We start from the raw sequence: 12,324 nt of genomic DNA, 5'->3' as shown, positions 1-12,324 counted from the left end.
TGGAGCAGGTAAGTGCCCACATTCCGCTTGGGCGGCCCGGGCCTCACTGTTTCACATTACGAGTGCATATCACATTAGTAGTGTTAGGAAATATAGATTTCATGGTATGGTGCGGGCAGAGATCATAAATAAGCAGCAATTGTGAGGATACGTTATCAATACGCACAAGAAAAGGAACCATAAGAATATTACAATCTATGGAAGTATCTGGTACACTTCCCAAAGGCAGAAGGAAGGAAAACTTGTGACCTGCCAAGGTGGAATTGGCAGAGTGCCACGAGATGACACCATCATTGTGCATCAGAACATTCCCTGGGCAACTTCAACTTGTGAGGGGGTCCAGGACTTTTTCTGGGTAAGGTCCACCCATTTTGCCATCTACCCAAGATATAAGAGATAAAACCCAGGATAATCTTACAGGAGTGAAACCAGTGTCTAGAGAGAATGTAGGAGCCCTTTCGAAGTTCAAGGGGAAAGATAGAAACTGACAACAATTGCAGAAAAAGGAAAACTATCCTACCTAGACAGGGTGAGGAGTCAGACTGGTCTGAGATGGCTGTGAAACTCTGTGTGCACGGAGGTTGTCAGGACAACTTCGAATTTTGAGGTCGCTTATGACATCACGGTGGGTGGCCGCATGGTTACAGTCTGAGGATTGGCCTAGGCTAGGCTATTAAAGGGACAGATACCCAGAAACAGGTTTGGCAAACAGAAAGCAGGCACAGAAACTAGAAGAGATAAAACAGAGTCTGATGCAAGGGATAAGAAAGGAACCCTAGGCCACAAGTGAGAATAGAGGGACAGGCACGGAGAGGAGAACATTGTCATCTATTCAAGTCTATGGGGAGGTCATGCTGATTCAAGCTTGCAACTTCATTGGAAACAAGTGGCCGGACTTGGGGTTCATCACACCTACAGTGCCCTTGTGCCTTAAGCATAAGGCCAAGTCAAGAAAGATGTCTTGAGGACATTGAAGAGAAGAATCGATGCCTCCTTTCCAAGGCCCATAGCATTCTTTGAAGGTCAGTCTCTTTTTCCGAAGCTCTGGTGTCACGTGGGCCCACTGGGCACATGGTAATGTGTCCCAAGAGATGTCTTGGAAGCCTTGAAGGAATGGAGCCCTGTCACGCTTGGGGTATGTCTCTTTGTTTGGAAGTGCTCTACAAGGGTGCTGAAAAGCACCCTCTTCCACAGGGCTTCGTTCCTTCGTGAAGGCTGCCCTCCCAGGCTAGTGTGCTCTGTTTGCCTCCATCGAAATTCTCTCCCCCTACCTCTTGCCGTAGAAGGATTATTGATTATGTGTTTTGACACCGTATGTAAGGAAGTTGCACGAAAATTAGAACTTTACAGTTGTGTTTCAAGAAAAATAAACAGGCCACGGTAGAGGATGTAGGGCAAACAAATGGCACACCCTATAAAAATTAAGTAAGCCCGTATCTGGACGGAATCTAGGGGAACGTTCAAGGATCAGGGGTCAAGTTCGAAACTTCCCAAATCCGGAAAAGAGACAGAAAAATATCTTTCCTGGAGAGTGGAATTCATCCGATTTGTCTAATTTGTCTCGGAAACATTGTGTCCGTGAAGGGGGTTGCCAGGACCACCTCGAATTTGGAGTCTCTGATCTCAGGATGTCAAACCAACCCACATGACCACGTGTTCTCAGTGCTTAGTTTGACCTAGGCTAGGATAGCCAAGAGTCCTACAAGTGACCGGTGCAAATTCAAGGACAACAGCCAAGAGTCACGAAAGCACTCACACCTCACCCTAGAGAACATACAGCGATTAAAGAAATACAAACTAATCACTTGGAATGAAGGAGAACGGACTGATAAGCATGTCTAAGGGAGATAGCTGAGAAAGACCATGACGAGTATACTATGGAAAAGAAAAAGAGGACCCAGAAAATGGAAGGTGAACAGAAATCACACCTGAATTATCCACAATGAAAGATGATGTCCGTCTTTAGACAGACTCTGCTGGAACGTTTGAAAGTCAGAGAAATTCACAAGCCAAAAAACGGCAGCGAAGGTCAAGCATGGGCTAACTGGGAAGGGTGAGTTATGAGACTGCTCCAAGCAGGCTCTGAAACCTGTATCCATGAAGCATGCTGGACCTCAGAGACACAATTATGACAAATCCTCTGACATCACAATGGACCCGAAAAACAACCTAGCCTCATCTACACAGTGCTAGAGTTGGGCTCACTAGTATATTTAACTCCCATTGCACTCAACTGCACGTTGCCACTGAACATGTAAGTGGCCGGCCGGTGGTGCAGTGGTGAGGTCCGCACCTTCTGGGTCTGTGGCCCAGTATGGGCTGGGTGGAATCCTCGGTTTGGGCCTCCTCACCACTGCTTCAGTTGTTCTGGTGCAGGCGTCCGAGGTAGAGTAGAGGCAGATGGGAAGGGACGTTGGACAGGGCCAGACTTCCACAGCAAATACAGGAGCATTGCCAGCAGATGTGAGCACAGCAATGCACTTGTGCCAAAACAAAACCAATTAAAAGTTGCAAAGAATAGAAAAACTGAAGCTAAGAAAAAAAAAAAAAAAAAAAAAAACAGGAGCTTGCCATTACGAAGAATAGGATCTCTGTGAATAACCTTAGCAAAACAGGTGAATTCTATGTTAATTCAAAAACTAGCAAACCTTTGGGGAAAGAAACTCAAGAAGACGCAAGAAAAAAAAAGATATCGAGGGATCTAGGAATGGAAGGATTAACACACTTGAAAGGTTCATACCGCAGTAAGGAATCTCTGGATTCCATGCAATCCCAGTCCAAGTTGCAGCAGTATTTGCCACAGAGAAGAAGAGAGAATCCTAAAGTTTCTAGCCAGCAACACGAGACCCTGACTAGGCAAAGGAATCCTCAGGAAAACGAACAAAGCAGCCCGTGTCACAATTTCTGATTTCAACATAGAGGACGAAGCGCTAGGTACCGAAACGGCACAGTCTGGGCCCCAAAACAGGCATGAAGACCCATGCAAAACAATTGAGAGCCCAGAGCCCAACTCAAACTTACATGGACAGCCCATTTTGGACCAGGGAGCCAAGCGGAGACGGCGGAGAAAGGAGAGTCTCTACAATTAACGGTGCTGGGAAGCCTGCACAGCCACATGGAACACAACGAGAGTACACCATGATGTTACACCTGGCACACCCACCACCTGAAATGGATTAAAGCCTTGAATGGCAGACTTGAAACCGTGAACCTTGTAGGAGAAGACCTAGGCAGAGTGCTCTTTGCCATCTGTCTGAGCCGCCTATTTGGAAGAAGCATGTCTGACTGGGCAAGGGCAACAAAGGAAACAAGAAACAAACGGGACCACATCAAATGCACACACTTCTGCCAGTCAAGGAAACCATCAACTGAATACTAAGACACCACAACAATTGGGAGAGGATGTTTGCAAACCACACATCGGACAAGGGGTGAAAAGCCCAAAGATACAATCAACTCGCACGTCTCCACAAGAAAAAAAAACAAGCCAATGAAAACCTGGTCAAAAGATGGAAGCAGAGATTTCTCCGAAGAAGACAGAAAGAGGGCCAGTAGGTGCATGAAAACTTGTTCGCCATCATTAAGTCTCAGGAAAATGCAAATCCAAACTGCAAGGACATGGCAGCTCACTGTGGTCAGAATGGCTAGAAGGAAGCAGACAGGAAATAACAAGTGTCAGAGAGGAGGTGGAGAGAAGGGAAGCCTCCTGCACTGCTGGTGGGAGTGTAACCCGGTGCAGCCACGATGCCAAAGGTGTGGAACTGCCTCAGAAATTTAAGTATCCATGTCCCGTATGACCCAGCTATTAATCTGCCGCTTGTTTATCCAAAAAAGTCAGAAAGACTACCGCATAAAGACATGTGCATGGCTGTGTTCACCACACTCTTACTCCTGATATCCAAGACTTGGAAAGCACCCTGGTGTCCAGCAAGGGATGATTGGAGAAGGAAGATGGGCTATAGCCACACAATGGTAGACCACTCAGCCGGAACAAATGATGCAATCCAGCCATTTGTGACCACCAGAATGGCTGTGAGGGTTTTAGGGGAAGTGTAACAAGCCCCAGTGAGAAATTCAAATACCATAGAATCTCACTTACAAGGAGAAGAAAAAGCAAGCACTAACCAACAGGTGGCACTGAACATTTGTATGCGGGCTCCCAGAGGCAAAGAGGGGCGGTGACGGAGGGTGAAAGAGAAGATTAGGCACAAGTGTGTGGTGAGGGCCTGTGATTAGTCTTACACTGGTGAAGATGATGTAAGCTACACAGAAGTCTAAAGCAATGAGGATGTGAATCTGGAAGTTATAGTACGTTCTAATGCAGGGTCATGGCTATAAATTCACCTCAAATCAAAAATCCAAAAAGGGGTCCAGAATGATGTCATAAAGCTTTGGGGGCGGAAAGAGTTTACAGAAGGTGAACTTCCAAGGATGGAAAATCACCTCCAAATGCTTACAGATGCTACAGAAAGGCAGACCATTCCAAATAGGTGAAGAGGAATACTACGAAGAGAACATGATCAGTCCTAAACCCATGAACGAACGGAAAATGTTACCGTCCATGATGTTATTACTAATCACCTTCACGAATAATCCAAACAGGCCCACGCCTTCCCAAGTTCAGGCAAAAGGTTGGTCCAAAAGTACAATTCAGGGCCGGCCCTGTGGTGGAGCAGGTAAGTGCCCACATTCCGCTTGGGCGGCCCGGGCCTCACTGTTTCACATTACGAGTGCATATCACATTAGTAGTGTTAGGAAATATAGATTTCATGGTATGGTGCGGGCAGAGATCATAAATAAGCAGCAATTGTGAGGATACGTTATCAATACGCACAAGAAAAGGAACCATAAGAATATTACAATCTATGGAAGTATCTGGTACACTTCCCAAAGGCAGAAGGAAGGAAAACTTGTGACCTGCCAAGGTGGAATTGGCAGAGTGCCACGAGATGACACCATCATTGTACATCAGAACATTCCCTGGGCAACTTCAACTTGTGAGGGGGTCCAGGACTTTTTCTGGGTAAGGTCCACCCATTTTGCCATCTACCCAAGATATAAGAGATAAAACCCAGGATAATCTTACAGGAGTGAAACCAGTGTCTAGAGAGAATGTAGGAGCCCTTTCGAAGTTCAAGGGGAAAGATAGAAACTGACAACAATTGCAGAAAAAGGAAAACTATCCTACCTAGACAGGGTGAGGAGTCAGACTGGTCTGAGATGGCTGTGAAACTCTGTGTGCACGGAGGTTGTCAGGACAACTTCGAATTTTGAGGTCGCTTATGACATCACGGTGGGTGGCCGCATGGTTACAGTCTGAGGATTGGCCTAGGCTAGGCTATTAAAGGGACAGATACCCAGAAACAGGTTTGGCAAACAGAAAGCAGGCACAGAAACTAGAAGAGATAAAACAGAGTCTGATGCAAGGGATAAGAAAGGAACCCTAGGCCACAAGTGAGAATAGAGGGACAGGCACGGAGAGGAGAACATTGTCATCTATTCAAGTCTATGGGGAGGTCATGCTGATTCAAGCTTGCAACTTCATTGGAAACAAGTGGCCGGACTTGGGGTTCATCACACCTACAGTGCCCTTGTGCCTTAAGCATAAGGCCAAGTCAAGAAAGATGTCTTGAGGACATTGAAGAGAAGAATCGATGCCTCCTTTCCAAGGCCCATAGCATTCTTTGAAGGTCAGTCTCTTTTTCCGAAGCTCTGGTGTCACGTGGGCCCACTGGGCACATGGTAATGTGTCCCAAGAGATGTCTTGGAAGCCTTGAAGGAATGGAGCCCTGTCACGCTTGGGGTATGTCTCTTTGTTTGGAAGTGCTCTACAAGGGTGCTGAAAAGCACCCTCTTCCACAGGGCTTCGTTCCTTCGTGAAGGCTGCCCTCCCAGGCTAGTGTGCTCTGTTTGCCTCCATCGAAATTCTCTCCCCCTACCTCTTGCCGTAGAAGGATTATTGATTATGTGTTTTGACACCGTATGTAAGGAAGTTGCACGAAAATTAGAACTTTACAGTTGTGTTTCAAGAAAAATAAACAGGCCAGGGTAGAGGATGTAGGGCAAACAAATGGCACACCCTATAAAAATTAAGTAAGCCCGTATCTGGACGGAATCTAGGGGAACGTTCAAGGATCAGGGGTCAAGTTCGAAACTTCCCAAATCCGGAAAAGAGACAGAAAAATATCTTTCCTGGAGAGTGGAATTCATCCGATTTGTCTAATTTGTCTCGGAAACATTGTGTCCGTGAAGGGGGTTGCCAGGACCACCTCGAATTTGGAGTTTCTGATCTCAGGATGTCAAACCAACCCACATGACCACGTGTTCTCAGTGCTTAGTTTGACCTAGGCTAGGATAGCCAAGAGTCCTACAAGTGACCGGTGCAAATTCAAGGACAACAGCCAAGAGTCACGAAAGCACTCACACCTCACCCTAGAGAACATACAGCGATTAAAGAAATACAAACTAATCACTTGGAATGAAGGAGAACGGACTGATAAGCATGTCTAAGGGAGATAGCTGAGAAAGACCATGACGAGTATACTATGGAAAAGAAAAAGAGGACCCAGAAAATGGAAGGTGAACAGAAATCACACCTGAATTATCCACAATGAAAGATGATGTCCGTCTTTAGACAGACTCTGCTGGAACGTTTGAAAGTCAGAGAAATTCACAAGCCAAAAAACGGCAGCGAAGGTCAAGCATGGGCTAACTGGGAAGGGTGAGTTATGAGACTGCTCCAAGCAGGCTCTGAAACCTGTATCCATGAAGCATGCTGGACCTCAGAGACACAATTATGACAAATCCTCTGACATCACAATGGACCCGAAAAACAACCTAGCCTCATCTACACAGTGCTAGAGTTGGGCTCACTAGTATATTTAACTCCCATTGCACTCAACTGCACGTTGCCACTGAACATGTAAGTGGCCGGCCGGTGGTGCAGTGGTGAGGTCCGCACCTTCTGGGTCTGTGGCCCAGTATGGGCTGGGTGGAATCCTCGGTTTGGGCCTCCTCACCACTGCTTCAGTTGTTCTGGTGCAGGCGTCCGAGGTAGAGTAGAGGCAGATGGGAAGGGACGTTGGACAGGGCCAGACTTCCACAGCAAATACAGGAGCATTGCCAGCAGATGTGAGCACAGCAATGCACTTGTGCCAAAACAAAACCAATTAAAAGTTGCAAAGAATAGAAAAACTGAAGCTAAGAAAAAAAAAAAAAAAAAAAAAACAGGAGCTTGCCATTACGAAGAATAGGATCTCTGTGAATAACCTTAGCAAAACAGGTGAATTCTATGTTAATTCAAAAACTAGCAAACCTTTGGGGAAAGAAACTCAAGAAGACGCAAGAAAAAAAAAGATATCGAGGGATCTAGGAATGGAAGGATTAACACACTTGAAAGGTTCATACCGCAGTAAGGAATCTCTGGATTCCATGCAATCCCAGTCCAAGTTGCAGCAGTATTTGCCACAGAGAAGAAGAGAGAATCCTAAAGTTTCTAGCCAGCAACACGAGACCCTGACTAGGCAAAGGAATCCTCAGGAAAACGAACAAAGCAGCCCGTGTCACAATTTCTGATTTCAACATAGAGGACGAAGCGCTAGGTACCGAAACGGCACAGTCTGGGCCCCAAAACAGGCATGAAGACCCATGCAAAACAATTGAGAGCCCAGAGCCCAACTCAAACTTACATGGACAGCCCATTTTGGACCAGGGAGCCAAGCGGAGACGGCGGAGAAAGGAGAGTCTCTACAATTAACGGTGCTGGGAAGCCTGCACAGCCACATGGAACACAACGAGAGTACACCATGATGTTACACCTGGCACACCCACCACCTGAAATGGATTAAAGCCTTGAATGGCAGACTTGAAACCGTGAACCTTGTAGGAGAAGACCTAGGCAGAGTGCTCTTTGCCATCTGTCTGAGCCGCCTATTTGGAAGAAGCATGTCTGACTGGGCAAGGGCAACAAAGGAAACAAGAAACAAACGGGACCACATCAAATGCACACACTTCTGCCAGTCAAGGAAACCATCAACTGAATACTAAGACACCACAACAATTGGGAGAGGATGTTTGCAAACCACACATCGGACAAGGGGTGAAAAGCCCAAAGATACAATCAACTCGCACGTCTCCACAAGAAAAAAAAACAAGCCAATGAAAACCTGGTCAAAAGATGGAAGCAGAGATTTCTCCGAAGAAGACAGAAAGAGGGCCAGTAGGTGCATGAAAACTTGTTCGCCATCATTAAGTCTCAGGAAAATGCAAATCCAAACTGCAAGGACATGGCAGCTCACTGTGGTCAGAATGGCTAGAAGGAAGCAGACAGGAAATAACAAGTGTCAGAGAGGAGGTGGAGAGAAGGGAAGCCTCCTGCACTGCTGGTGGGAGTGTAACCCGGTGCAGCCACGATGCCAAAGGTGTGGAACTGCCTCAGAAATTTAAGTATCCATGTCCCGTATGACCCAGCTATTAATCTGCCGCTTGTTTATCCAAAAAAGTCAGAAAGACTACCGCATAAAGACATGTGCATGGCTGTGTTCACCACACTCTTACTCCTGATATCCAAGACTTGGAAAGCACCCTGGTGTCCAGCAAGGGATGATTGGAGAAGGAAGATGGGCTATAGCCACACAATGGTATACCACTCAGCCGGAACAAATGATGCAATCCAGCCATTTGTGACCACCAGAATGGCTGTGAGGGTTTTAGGGGAAGTGTAACAAGCCCCAGTGAGAAATTCAAATACCATAGAATCTCACTTACAAGGAGAAGAAAAAGCAAGCACTAACCAACAGGTGGCACTGAACATTTGTATGCGGGCTCCCAGAGGCAAAGAGGGGCGGTGACGGAGGGTGAAAGAGAAGATTAGGCACAAGTGTGTGGTGAGGGCCTGTGATTAGTCTTACACTGGTGAAGATGATGTAAGCTACACAGAAGTCTAAAGCAATGAGGATGTGAATCTGGAAGTTATAGTACGTTCTAATGCAGGGTCATGGCTATAAATTCACCTCAAATCAAAAATCCAAAAAGGGGTCCAGAATGATGTCATAAAGCTTTGGGGGCGGAAAGAGTTTACAGAAGGTGAACTTCCAAGGATGGAAAATCACCTCCAAATGCTTACAGATGCTACAGAAAGGCAGACCATTCCAAATAGGTGAAGAGGAATACTACGAAGAGAACATGATCAGTCCTAAACCCATGAACGAACGGAAAATGTTACCGTCCATGATGTTATTACTAATCACCTTCACGAATAATCCAAACAGGCCCACGCCTTCCCAAGTTCAGGCAAAAGGTTGGTCCAAAAGTACAATTCAGGGCCGGCCCTGTGGTGGAGCAGGTAAGTGCCCACATTGCGCTTGGGCGGCCCGGGCCTCACTGTTTCACATTACGAGTGCATATCACATTAGTAGTGTTAGGAAATATAGATTTCATGGTATGGTGCGGGCAGAGATCATAAATAAGCAGCAATTGTGAGGATACGTTATCAATACGCACAAGAAAAGGAACCATAAGAATATTACAATCTATGGAAGTATCTGGTACACTTCCCAAAGGCAGAAGGAAGGAAAACTTGTGACCTGCCAAGGTGGAATTGGCAGAGTGCCACGAGATGACACCATCATTGTGCATCAGAACATTCCCTGGGCAACTTCAACTTGTGAGGGGGTCCAGGACTTTTTCTGGGTAAGGTCCACCCATTTTGCCATCTACCCAAGATATAAGAGATAAAACCCAGGATAATCTTACAGGAGTGAAACCAGTGTCTAGAGAGAATGTAGGAGCCCTTTCGAAGTTCAAGGGGAAAGATAGAAACTGACAACAATTGCAGAAAAAGGAAAACTATCCTACCTAGACAGGGTGAGGAGTCAGACTGGTCTGAGATGGCTGTGAAACTCTGTGTGCACGGAGGTTGTCAGGACAACTTCGAATTTTGAGGTCGCTTATGACATCACGGTGGGTGGCCGCATGGTTACAGTCTGAGGATTGGCCTAGGCTAGGCTATTAAAGGGACAGATACCCAGAAACAGGTTTGGCAAACAGAAAGCAGGCACAGAAACTAGAAGAGATAAAACAGAGTCTGATGCAAGGGATAAGAAAGGAACCCTAGGCCACAAGTGAGAATAGAGGGACAGGCACGGAGAGGAGAACATTGTCATCTATTCAAGTCTATGGGGAGGTCATGCTGATTCAAGCTTGCAACTTCATTGGAAACAAGTGGCCGGACTTGGGGTTCATCACACCTACAGTGCCCTTGTGCCTTAAGCATAAGGCCAAGTCAAGAAAGATGTCTTGAGGACATTGAAGAGAAGAATCGATGCCTCCTTTCCAAGGCCCATAGCATTCTTTGAAGGTCAGTCTCTTTTTCCGAAGCTCTGGTGTCACGTGGGCCCACTGGGCACATGGTAATGTGTCCCAAGAGATGTCTTGGAAGCCTTGAAGGAATGGAGCCCTGTCACGCTTGGGGTATGTCTCTTTGTTTGGAAGTGCTCTACAAGGGTGCTGAAAAGCACCCTCTTCCACAGGGCTTCGTTCCTTCATGAAGGCTGCCCTCCCAGGCTAGTGTGCTCTGTTTGCCTCCATCGAAATTCTCTCCCCCTACCTCTTGCCGTAGAAGGATTATTGATTATGTGTTTTGACACCGTATGTAAGGAAGTTGCACGAAAATTAGAACTTTACAGTTGTGTTTCAAGAAAAATAAACAGGCCAGGGTAGAGGATGTAGGGCAAACAAATGGCACACCCTATAAAAATTAAGTAAGCCCGTATCTGGACGGAATCTAGGGGAACGTTCAAGGATCAGGGGTCAAGTTCGAAACTTCCCAAATCCGGAAAAGAGACAGAAAAATATCTTTCCTGGAGAGTGGAATTCATCCGATTTGTCTAATTTGTCTCGGAAACATTGTGTCCGTGAAGGGGGTTGCCAGGACCACCTCGAATTTGGAGTTTCTGATCTCAGGATGTCAAACCAACCCACATGACCACGTGTTCTCAGTGCTTAGTTTGACCTAGGCTAGGATAGCCAAGAGTCCTACAAGTGACCGGTGCAAATTCAAGGACAACAGCCAAGAGTCACGAAAGCACTCACACCTCACCCTAGAGAACATACAGCGATTAAAGAAATACAAACTAATCACTTGGAATGAAGGAGAACGGACTGATAAGCATGTCTAAGGGAGATAGCTGAGAAAGACCATGACGAGTATACTATGGAAAAGAAAAAGAGGACCCAGAAAATGGAAGGTGAACAGAAATCACACCTGAATTATCCACAATGAAAGATGATGTCCGTCTTTAGACAGACTCTGCTGGAACGTTTGAAAGTCAGAGAAATTCACAAGCCAAAAAACGGCAGCGAAGGTCAAGCATGGGCTAACTGGGAAGGGTGAGTTATGAGACTGCTCCAAGCAGGCTCTGAAACCTGTATCCATGAAGCATGCTGGACCTCAGAGACACAATTATGACAAATCCTCTGACATCACAATGGACCCGAAAAACAACCTAGCCTCATCTACACAGTGCTAGAGTTGGGCTCACTAGTATATTTAACTCCCATTGCACTCAACTGCACGTTGCCACTGAACATGTAAGTGGCCGGCCGGTGGTGCAGTGGTGAGGTCCGCACCTTCTGGGTCTGTGGCCCAGTATGGGCTGGGTGGAATCCTCGGTTTGGGCCTCCTCACCACTGCTTCAGTTGTTCTGGTGCAGGCGTCCGAGGTAGAGTAGAGGCAGATGGGAAGGGACGTTGGACAGGGCCAGACTTCCACAGCAAATACAGGAGCATTGCCAGCAGATGTGAGCACAGCAATGCACTTGTGCCAAAACAAAACCAATTAAAAGTTGCAAAGAATAGAAAAACTGAAGCTAAGAAAAAAAAAAAAAAAAAAACAGGAGCTTGCCATTACGAAGAATAGGATCTCTGTGAATAACCTTAGCAAAACAGGTGAATTCTATGTTAATTCAAAAACTAGCAAACCTTTGGGGAAAGAAACTCAAGAAGACACAAGAAAAAAAAAGATATCGAGGGATCTAGGAATGGAAGGATTAACACACTTGAAAGGTTCATACCGCAGTAAGGAATCTCTGGATTCCATGCAATCCCAGTCCAAGTTGCAGCAGTATTTGCCACAGAGAAGAAGAGAGAATCCTAAAGTTTCTAGCCAGCAACACGAGACCCTGACTAGGCAAAGGAATCCTCAGGAAAACGAACAAAGCAGCCCGTGTCACAATTTCTGATTTCAACATAGAGGACGAAGCGCTAGGTACCGAAACGGCACAGTCTGGGCCCCAAAACAGGCATGAAGACCCATGCAAAACAATT

Source organism: Equus asinus, chromosome 28 (genome assembly GCF_041296235.1).
Source record: "Equus asinus isolate D_3611 breed Donkey chromosome 28, EquAss-T2T_v2, whole genome shotgun sequence".
NCBI classification, from domain to species: Eukaryota; Metazoa; Chordata; class Mammalia; order Perissodactyla; family Equidae; genus Equus; species Equus asinus.
This window is presented reverse-complemented; position numbering follows the sequence as displayed.